This window comes from Mytilus galloprovincialis, chromosome 12, assembly GCF_965363235.1.
Source record: "Mytilus galloprovincialis chromosome 12, xbMytGall1.hap1.1, whole genome shotgun sequence".
Lineage (NCBI taxonomy): Eukaryota > Metazoa > Mollusca > Bivalvia > Mytilida > Mytilidae > Mytilus > Mytilus galloprovincialis.
Genome location: NC_134849.1, coordinates 50,645,363 through 50,657,042, shown reverse-complemented (window position 1 = coordinate 50,657,042; position 11,680 = coordinate 50,645,363).

Here is an 11,680-nt window from a genome sequence, read left to right as displayed (position 1 = left end):
ATTTACTAATCATGTTTTTGTATCTATGAAATAATTAAGTAAAGTTTAAAACTAATGTATGATAATGAAATCTATGATTTAATGATTTACCAGTTATGCATGGATTACGTTTCTTAAAATCAATGACATCACGACACACAAGAGCATAACGAACGAGCTGGGACATATACATATCCAAAGCAAATAGTCGTTATGTCTTATTTCGAATTCCACTGCACTGATAGTTTGTAGGTGGTATATTTGGGTCTTTTCTTTTAGTCTCTGATTTAATTAACGTCATTAACCAACAAATACTAATATAGTAGAAAAATGAAGCCGTACAGAGTTAGATATATATATTCTTATACATGTGCGTTTAGATTATTTTTTATTAGACAAATTTCAAAAGCTATAATACTTGTATAAGAACGATTTATTTCCGATAATGTTTTTGATCTTTTTTGACTTAATGCTTATCAAAATAGTTAATTTGAAATATCTCGAATTTCTTTATTGTGAACTTTTCCATAGTATTTGTTTTTTATTCATGGCCTTTTCCATAGGCAATAAAACATATACTACTACCTTTCTATTTTCGTAATTTTAATTTATCGTAAATATTAAATGCACTGCGGTCGAAAATCTTTCAAATACCACTGTCCATAAAAGAAAAACTGATAACAAAATTTTTTTCAATAAAAAAACAACTTTAAAAATCATATAAAAGGGCAAACACAAAGGACTTACTTTTATATTGTAACTTAATGTTACAAAATGATAACGTTAATAGTTTAGAACGCCAGACGCGCGTTTTGTCTACATAAGACTCATCAGTGACGCTCATATATATAAAACTTTCAATTTTAAACCAAATCTAATATAATATAACATTTTACACTATTTTGTACAACAAGACGTGGTGAAATAAAGCAGGTGCTAAGTATTTATTTATTGCAATCATACAGCATCTTGTTCTTGATAAACTGGAACATGGAAACATTTTACGTAATAAACTTGCAATATCTAAAGCCATCTAAAGCCATCAGAAAAAAATCATTATATTTCTGAATGTGTGAAATATAACACTTTCTTGTGGCGATAATGGTTACACAAATCTCGTATAATTATTTTCTGGATGAGGTATATCGGTTGCCATCAAATCTAACTTTTACTTGACAATCCTTCCCAAATCAAACATTTTCATCATTTGTTTACAATTTCAACGACGAAATTGTACAAGGAATTAATATATAATAATCCAAAGCGTATGTTCTGAATCAACACAAAGACTGCCTTTTCTTGAAACCTAGTATATTCTTTACTCTTAATTTTCAACTCCACAACCTTATTCACAGGTAATACATGAATAATATCTTAACCATTTTGTTGACCTGATTGCTTTTTAAACATACAAATCAAGCTCTCAATTAGTAACATATTATAAAAAAGATCTGTTTTGTTTAATACTATTTTCTATACGGTTTAAAATTAATTCCCTTCCATTAAGCAAAAAAAAAAAAAAGAAGATGAAAAATCTAGTGAAATTTGTACTTTTACCTTTGAAAAAAAAATCCATTTTTGTATGTTTAAATCTAAAACAAAATCAGCAAATACAGAAACTGCTTATTCCTTGAAATATCTTTTGTTGAAACAAACTGCATGTACGATAATATCCATAAATGTCTCATTGTTTATGCAATAAGACGTTTCTTCTGATGTCGTTATTAAAACTTATTTCCACTATACAAACTAATGTAAGACATACCGTATTGTTTGTAGACTCGGTGTTTGTGATTTATGTTTAAAATAAAGTTGGTATATTGACATAAATTTTCTTAACTAACAACATAAACATATATATCATGAATTGTTTTTAAATTCAAAGAGATAAATATGTTATTATAATGAGCTGTGTTGAACTTTGGATTTTATTTTTTTTGTTTTAACGCTCCTTTTAAGCACCGCATTTCGGGCTATTTCATGGCGGCCAGTTTTTATTGGTGGAGGAAGCCGGAGTGCCTGGAGATTCCACCGACCTTTGATAGGAAAACTGACAATTCTAGTCAATTAAGATTGTAGTCAAGTTGTTGAAATTTGGAGACAAATATATAATTTAATTCAAGAACTGTATGGTAGGATTCTGAAATTTGGGTCTTTTCTTTTAGTCTCTGATTTAATTAACGTCATTAACCAACAAATACTAATATAGTAGAAAAATGAAGCCGTACAGAGTTAGATATATATTCTTATACATGTGCGTTTAGATTATTTTTTATTAGACAAATTTCAAAAGCTATAATACTTGTATAAGAACGATTTATTTCCGATAATGTTTTTGATCTTTTTTGACTTAATGCTTATCAAAATAGTTAATTTGAAATATCTCGAATTTCTTTATTGTGAACTTTTCCATAGTATTTGTTTTTTATTCACAGCCTTTTCCATGGGCAATAAAACATATACTACTACCTTTCTATTTTCGAATTTTAATTTATCGTAAATATTAAATGCACTGCGGTCGAAAATCTTTCAAATACCACTGTCCATAAAAGAAAAACTGATAACAACATTTTTTTCAATAAAAAAACAACTTTAAAAATCATATAAAAGGGCAAACACAAAGGACTTTCTTTTATATTGTAACTTAATGTTACAAAATGATAACGTTAATAGTTTAGTACGCCAGACGCGCGTTTCGTCTACATAAGACTCATCAGTGACGCTCATATATAAAACTTTTAATTTTAAACCAAATCTTATATAATATAACATTTTACACTATTTTGTACAACAAGACGTGGAGAAATAAAGCAGGTGCTAAGTATTTATTTATTGCAATCATACAGCATCTTGTTCTTGATAAACTGGAACATGGAAACATTTTACGTAATAAACTTGCAATATCTAAAGCCATCTAAAGCCATCAGAAAAAAATCATTATATTTCTGAATGTGTGAAATATAACACTTTCTTGTGGCGATAATGGTTATACAAATCTCGTATAATTATTTTCTGGATGAGGTATATCGGTTGCCATCAAATCTAACTTTTACTTGACAATCCTTCCCAAATCAAACATTTTCATCATTTGTTTACAATTTCAACGACGAAATTGTACAAGGAATTAATATATAATAATCCAAAGCGTATGTTCTGAATCAACACAAAGACTGCATTTTCTTGAAACCTAATATATTCTTTACTCTTAATTTTCAACTCCACAACCTTATTCACAGGTAATACATGAATAATATCTTAACCATTTTGTTGACCTGATTGCTTTTTAAACATACAAATCAAGCTCTCAATTAGTAACATATTATAAAAAAGATCTATTTTGTTTAATACTATTTTCTATACGGTTTAAAATTAATTCCCTTCCATTAAGCAAAAAAAAAAAGAAGATGAAAAATCTAGTGAAATTTGTACTTTTACCTTTGAAAAAAAAAATCCATTTTTGTATGCTTAAATCTAAAACAAAATCAGCAAATACAGAAACTGCTTATTCCTTGAAATATCTTTTGTTGAAACAAACTGCATGTACGATAATATCCATAAATGTCTCATTGTTTATGCAATAAGACGTTTCTTCTGATGTCGTTATTAAAACTTATTTCCACTATACAAACTAATGTAAGACATACCGTATTGTTTGTAGACTCGGTGTTTGTGATTTATGTTTAAAATAAAGTTTGTATATTGACATAAATTTTCTTAACTAACAACATAAACATATATATCATGAATTGTTTTTAAATTCAAAGAGATAAATATGTTATTATAATGAGCTGTGTTGAACTTTGGATTTTATTTTTTTTGTTTTAACGCTCCTTTTAAGCACCGCATTTCGGGCTATTTCATGGCGGCCAGTTTTTATTGGTGGAGGAAGCCGGAGTGCCTGGAGATTCCACCGACCTTTGATAGGAAAACTGACAATTCTAGTCAATTAAGATTGTAGTCAAGTTGTTGAAATTTGGAGACAAATATATAATTTAATTCAAGAACTGTATGGTAGGATTCTGAAATTTGGGTCTTTTCTTTTAGTCTCTGATTTAATTAACGTCATTAACCAACAAATACTAATATAGTAGAAAAATGAAGCCGTACAGAGTTAGATATATATTCTTATACATGTGCGTTTAGATTATTTTTTATTAGACAAATTTCAAAAGCTATAATACTTGTATAAGAACGATTTATTTCCGATAATGTTTTTGATCTTTTTTGACTTAATGCTTATCAAAATAGTTAATTTGAAATATCTCGAATTTCTTTATTGTGAACTTTTCCATAGTATTTGTTTTTTATTCACAGCCTTTTCCATGGGCAATAAAACATATACTACTACCTTTCTATTTTCGAATTTTAATTTATCGTAAATATTAAATGCACTGCGGTCGAAAATCTTTCAAATACCACTGTCCATAAAAGAAAAACTGATAACAACATTTTTTTCAATAAAAAAACAACTTTAAAAATCATATAAAAGGGCAAACACAAAGGACTTTCTTTTATATTGTAACTTAATGTTACAAAATGATAACGTTAATAGTTTAGTACGCCAGACGCGCGTTTCGTCTACATAAGACTCATCAGTGACGCTCATATATAAAACTTTTAATTTTAAACCAAATCTTATATAATATAACATTTTACACTTTTTTGTACAACAAGACGTGGTGAAATAAAGCAGGTGCTAAGTATTTATTCATTGCAATCATACAGCATCTTGTTCTTGATAAACTGGAACATGGAAACATTTTACGTAATAAACTTGCAATATCTAAAGCCATCAGAAAAAAATCATTATATTTCTGAATGTGTGAAATATAACACTTTCTTGTGGCGATAATGGTTACACACATCTCGTATAATTATTTTCTGGATGAGGTATATCGGTTGCCATCAAATCTAACTTTTACTTGACAATCCTTCCCAAATCAAACATTTTCATCATTTGTTTACAATTTCAACGACGAAATTGTACAAGGAATTAATATATAATAATCCAAAGCGTATGTTCTGAATCAACACAAAGACTGCCTTTTCTTGAAACCTAGTATATTCTTTACTCTTAATTTTCAACTCCACAACCTTATTCACAGGTAATACATGAATAATATCTTAACCATTTTGTTGACCTGATTGCTTTTTAAACATACAAATCAAGCTCTCAATTAGTAACATATTATAAAAAAGATCTATTTTGTTTAATACTATTTTCTATACGGTTTAAAATTAATTCCCTTCCATTAAGCAAAAAAAAAAGAAGATGAAAAATCTAGTGAAATTTGTACTTTTGCCTTTGAAAAAAAAATCCATTTTTGTATGCTTAAATCTAAAACAAAATCAGCAAATACAGAAACTGCTTATTCCTTGAAATATCTTTTGTTGAAACAAACTGCATGTACGATAATATCCATAAATGTCTCATTGTTTATGCAATAAGACGTTTCTTCTGATGTCGTTATTAAAACTTATTTCCACTATACAAACTAATGTAAGACATACCGTATTGTTTGTAGACTCGGTGTTTGTGATTTATGTTTAAAATAAAGTTTGTATATTGACATAAATTTTCTTAACTAACAACATAAACATATATATCATGAATTGTTTTTAAATTCAAAGAGATAAATATGTTATTATAATGAGCTGTGTTGAACTTTGGATTTTATTTTTTTTGTTTTAACGCTCCTTTTAAGCACCGCATTTCGGGCTATTTCATGGCGGCCAGTTTTTATTGGTGGAGGAAGCCGGAGTGCCTGGAGATTCCACCGACCTTTGATAGGAAAACTGACAATTCTAGTCAATTAAGATTGTAGTCAAGTTGTTGAAATTTGGAGACAAATATATAATTTAATTCAAGAACTGTATGGTAGGATTCTGAAATTTGGGTCTTTTCTTTTAGTCTCTGATTTAATTAACGTCATTAACCAACAAATACTAATATAGTAGAAAAATGAAGCCGTACAGAGTTAGATATATATTCTTATACATGTGCGTTTAGATTATTTTTTATTAGACAAATTTCAAAAGCTATAATACTTGTATAAGAACGATTTATTTCCGATAATGTTTTTGATCTTTTTGACAAATATATCATTCAATTCAAGAACTGTATGGTAGGATTCTGAAATTTCAGGCGCTGACTTCAAACAGGATTCATACTCCTTGTGAGTAAATTGTAAAATGTTCGTGCTTTAAAGGGAGAAATAGTGCATCAGTGGTTCTTGAATGAGAACTAAACACAAAACTATATTGTTTCGGATTTACAATTTTGTATGGTGGACAGTTAAGGCCATTTCGTGTTTTCGCCTTTCATATTCTATAGGTCGAAAACGCGAAAACACGAAGTCGAAAACGCGAAATCGCGAAAAGGTAAAGCCGAAAACGCCAAATCGCGAAGTCGAAAAGTCGAAAACGCGAAATCGATTTCGTTCGTTATGTTCTTGTGTGTCGTGATGTCGCGTTTTCGACTTCGCCATTTGCGTTTTCGCCTTTTATTTGCTGATGATAGCACCATATCAGTCATTGGACAAAAAAAAAGTTGCATCAGTCAAAAACTTAATACGGTTTTACAAGATATTTTTCGCTGGTGTGATGACAATAAAATGGCTGTAAATGTATCTAAAACGAAAGCTATATGCATTGGATCTAAACAAAAGCTTTCCGTTACATCAAATGAAAACATTAATCTTGCTTTAAATGGACAACAAATTATAGAAAGTACATGTGAAAAAGTTCTAGGTGTTTTTATTGATGCATCTCTATCTTGGTCTTCTCATATCGATTATATAATCAAAAAAGTTAACTCTTCTTTAGCTTTACTAAAAAGGATAAAGAAATATTTAAATCATAAAGCTAGACAAATGTACTATAACGCTTACGTTTTACCTCACTTAGATTATTGTTGTTCAATATGGGGAAACTGTAATAACTTTCTATTAGATAGTTTACTAAAACTGCAAAAAAGGGCAGCAAGAATAATTTTAGACGAACATGATTACACCAAACCTTCAAGAGAATTATTTCACGAATGTAACATTGTGCCAAACACACAAAGAATACTGTATCACAAATCATTACTAATGTATAAGGCAAAACATGGCTTAGCTCCAGAATATATGTCCAGTCTTATTGTATCAGCTTCTGCAAACCAAAAATATAATACGAGATTTTCATCCTCAGATAATTTTATTATTCCAAAACCAAATACACAGTTGTATAAGTCTAGTTTCTCGTACAATGGACCAAAAGTGTGGAATGCTCTTCCTAATTCAATAAAAAAATCAAATACAGTATCCGAATTTAAACATAAATACAAATCTAACTTTTAACTTTTAACATTACCATCATATTTTTACTGTAATGCCATATCATAATTGTTTATTGTATTTTAAATTGTACATAATCTTTATTTACCATTATTATTGATGCATTGTTTATTTGTTATGTAATTATTATTGTATTAAAAGAGCCTTATTGAAAATTGGTGTAATCCAAATGAGTTACTCTCTCTAAATAAAGATATTATTATTATTATTATTATTTCCGACTTCGCGATTTGCGTCTTCGCGGTTTCGTGTTTTCGCGATTTTTCGTTTTCGCGTTGTTGCGATTTCGCGATTTCTCATTTTCGCAATTTCGTGTTTCAAAGTATAAGTCATTCAAATGATTGTCATAAATTTCATATCTGTGGTTTACTTTAAAGTCATAAGAAACGAGTGACCGGTGAAAAATAATGTTCTTCCAATTCTTGAACCAATGCATACAAACATCATAAACTTAGTCTTCTGTTCAAGAATTTTTTCATTTTTTTCGCATAAATTTCGTATAATCGTCAATTTTTTTTCTCAATCGGTCAGTGTTGTTGTGAAAATTTGGCAGGTAATTAAAGTTCGTGTGTTGAAGCCGAAGTTTAACGATTGTCACCTGTAAACAAAAAAGCATGAGAATTGAGCACGTGTTTAACATGTAAATTCAGATAATAGTTTATTTTAAGGACATCCATGCGTATTGCGATCACCGGATTTTTACGAGATGGGTCACACTGAGGTCACTTTGCATACGGAAAATATGTCGGGGGAATTGCTTCCTGGAAGGAAGCAATTCAAATAAAGTAAACTTCTTCTAAATATGAATAAATTAAAGAATTTTCTTCAGAAAAAAGTACATGTACATAAGTTTTATAATGTAAACTATCCATTGAGTTATAAAAAAACATGTGAACTATTTTTTTAATTTGAGGTTTCTTATGACTTTAAATATTTTCATAATTTAGACAATTCCTTTAATACATTCTTTGTTTCAAATACTATAACAAGTCATTCTCTTTTAAAAAGTGTCAAATTTATAAGTTAAGCCACGATCTAAACTAAAGGCGTTTTTTGTTTTGGAAATTATATTTTGTTTATATACATCTATTGTTTACGTGTGTATATTAGTAGGTTAATTATGTTTTAGTCATGTAGTTGATATTGTATTTAGAGAGCCTTATTTTAAATTGGTTTAATCAAAATGAGTTACTCTAAGTAAAAGTTTAAAAACAGATGCATTTGTATAAAATGCCTATGAGTATACAATTTGCTTGAAATCATATTTTTGACATTTCAAAATATATTTGTTAATTGACCAGATTCAGTTTCTCTATTTGTTTTGTAAATCTGGTTCTGACACGGGGAGGATTGTTGTTGTCTATCTCATTCAACAGTATACCCCTTGTCCCTTGGTGTCTCCTGTAGATGAACAAATTTCCATCTTTGAAAATTTGAAATATTAATCAATGCGTTTAGTAATATATGCGAAACAGATTCTACATTTATATGAATTTTCAGTAAATCCAGGTTACTTTTTGTTGAAATTAAAAGAACATTCGACAGGTTTAGGATATCTTTGCTAAGATCAACCTACGACAGTTTTGAGGCGAGGTCCTAAGAGGATCATAAGACATGTCATAAGATATTCTAGTATGAACAGGTCTTAGGATAGCTTATCAAAACTGTTATAGTCAAGTTTTAGTTGACAAAAGTCTTATCTCCATAATGTATTAAATTTTAAACTTTTTTCACACAAGCTATTTTAAATATTAAAAAAATTTAGATTCACAACAAGAGCATTAAATGAAATATTATGTATTTTAAGTAACCATGGTGATAATAATTATTAATTTCATTTATTTTAAAATGTCAAAACTATAACTTCCAGCAAATTGTATATTCAAAGGTATTTTATACAAATGCATCTGTTTTTAAATTTGTTCAGTAATTGTAAACACAGACTGTATAGAAATTGTCTAATTTATATGAAAATATTTAAAATACGTCGGAAATATGAAATTTATATTAAATCATTTGAATGACTTATACTTTGTAGTCTTGTCTTCAATTATATTTAAAATGTTATTTTATAAAAACATGTATATCGTAAAAACGCGAAAAGGCGAAATCGCAAAAACGCGAAAACGCAAAATCGCAAAATCGCGAAAATGCAAAATCGCGAAATCGCGAGGTCGAAAAGGCGGAAACGCGAAAAGGCAAAAACGCGAAAAGACAAAGTCGATTTCGCGTTTTCGACTTCGCGTTTTCGCGTTTTCGACTTCGCAATTTCGCGAAAACGCGAAATGGCCTTAACCGGCCACCATAGGAAATTGTGTTGTTCACTCAAGCCGTGTTAAAGTCATGCTTTGATGAAGTAAATAAATAAACACAAATTATTAGCGTGTGTATTAGAAGTATTGCATCAAAGTCAGTAATGGATATTCTGGGTTTGGATTTGATCCAGAGATGGGCTGATACACTGAGAATATCATTAACAAAAGCGTAACTTGTAGTGAGGTTTTATTTTATTATTTAAAACAAAACATCAATAAGAATCTCTTCAAAATTTCATCTGGTGAAAAGTAAAATCACAAAAATACTGAACTCCGATGAAAATTCAAAACGGAAAGTGCCTAATCAAATGGCAAAATCAAATGATAAAACACATCAAACGAATGGATAACAACGGTCATATTCCTGACTTGGTACAGGCATTTTCAAATATAGAAAATGGTGGAATGAATCTTGTTTTATAGTGCTAAACCTCTCATTTGTATGACAGTTGCAGCCAATTCCATCACATTTACAACAACGCGTGAACAAAACAGACACAATAGGTAAAATTGTCAAAACATTGGTTCATCATTTGTCTGTAACAAATCAGGAAATAAGACAGTTATTAATCATGATAAAGTATAACGTTTGATTTTGTCATTGTTATGGGACTTTCGCCATCTTGATTAACCTTCAGCTCGGTATTGTTGTTGTATTTTTCAGTATAATCCTACACTAATCAACCACCTAGCTCTATAAACCTAGGATACTTGGATTGTCACTTGGCCAATATTCTTAAAAAAGTAAAATTATAATTCTACTCAAACAAAACTGAAAAATATATAAAAAGAATAAACACAACACATCTGACCTCATTTCAAATACATAATAGCAACTACCATAAACATGTTGAATTTTCACTTCAATTCGGCGTTAAAATATAACATCATTAACTTCACTCAAATGGATGGCTCACTACTTACTTCATTTAATATTGCACTAACGTTTATAATAGACTCTCGATTGATATATTTGTTTTATTTGCAATCACCGACATTAAAATAAATGTTTATATATGATATACTCGGATCATGAACACGAGTAGTATTCCTAATATATACGAATTTGTCTTTCCTTTGTCCTTACATAAAGAGTTCGGTTAAAAAAGACGTGCTACTTAAAACGTGTCGTTTTTAAAGTAGTTTTTCGTTGCTGAATTTAACAACAGAACAGCAGTTTCAACAACAACAATTTATTTCCAAAGAAATTATCAAAAAATTAGAATTTTGAATTATGCTTATTTTGCAGTGTAAATTGATCTATGTTGTATACGATCTCCTGACAATCAATTTGACACACACTTTTTTTTTATTGGAAAAATTTCATTGGATATATAGCATTTGACAAACACTAATTTTGATCATTGAAAGTGTAATATTCTCTAAACAATAGAACATTGTTAAAACGTTCAGTTGATTTTAAATAAACTCCGACTACTAGGCTGGTGATACCCTCGGGGAATTAAATCTCCACCAGCAGTAGCAGAGACCCAGTAAAACTCATAAAGAGTTATCTTTTTTTTGTGTTATGTACATCCTTAAGTAAGTAAGTCGTCGGTTATGTCAACCGTTTAAGCTGAATACAGCATGGTTTAAAACAAAATAAACGACAAAAAGACAAACAACTCCATATAAAACTTTACTACACAATTAATGTTGATTTAATACATTTGTTCGAGAGTAAAATTCCAGCTATATCAGTGACTAAGCTTAACCATTTGTGCTGAATTTGAGAGCAGGAGGATACCAAATAATAAAGGTGTATTAACTATGGGATTATTTTGCTAATGAGAACTTTATTGGATAACTCACTTTGAGAAAATGGATTGTTTAGCTAGAGAAATCGCATCACAATAGAACTTTCTGTGAGTGTTGAATTATAGAAAAATTAATCTCACTTTGAACCCAAAATTAACCTCGTATTTGTCAGCCTCGAAATAAGCAATCAATCTTCAATATGTTTTTTTATATGTGCAGAGGAATTAAAGAAAGGCCCAACAACCTGAAATTAGTTCCAAATCTTTATTCAAGGTCTTAGGAGATTTTAGG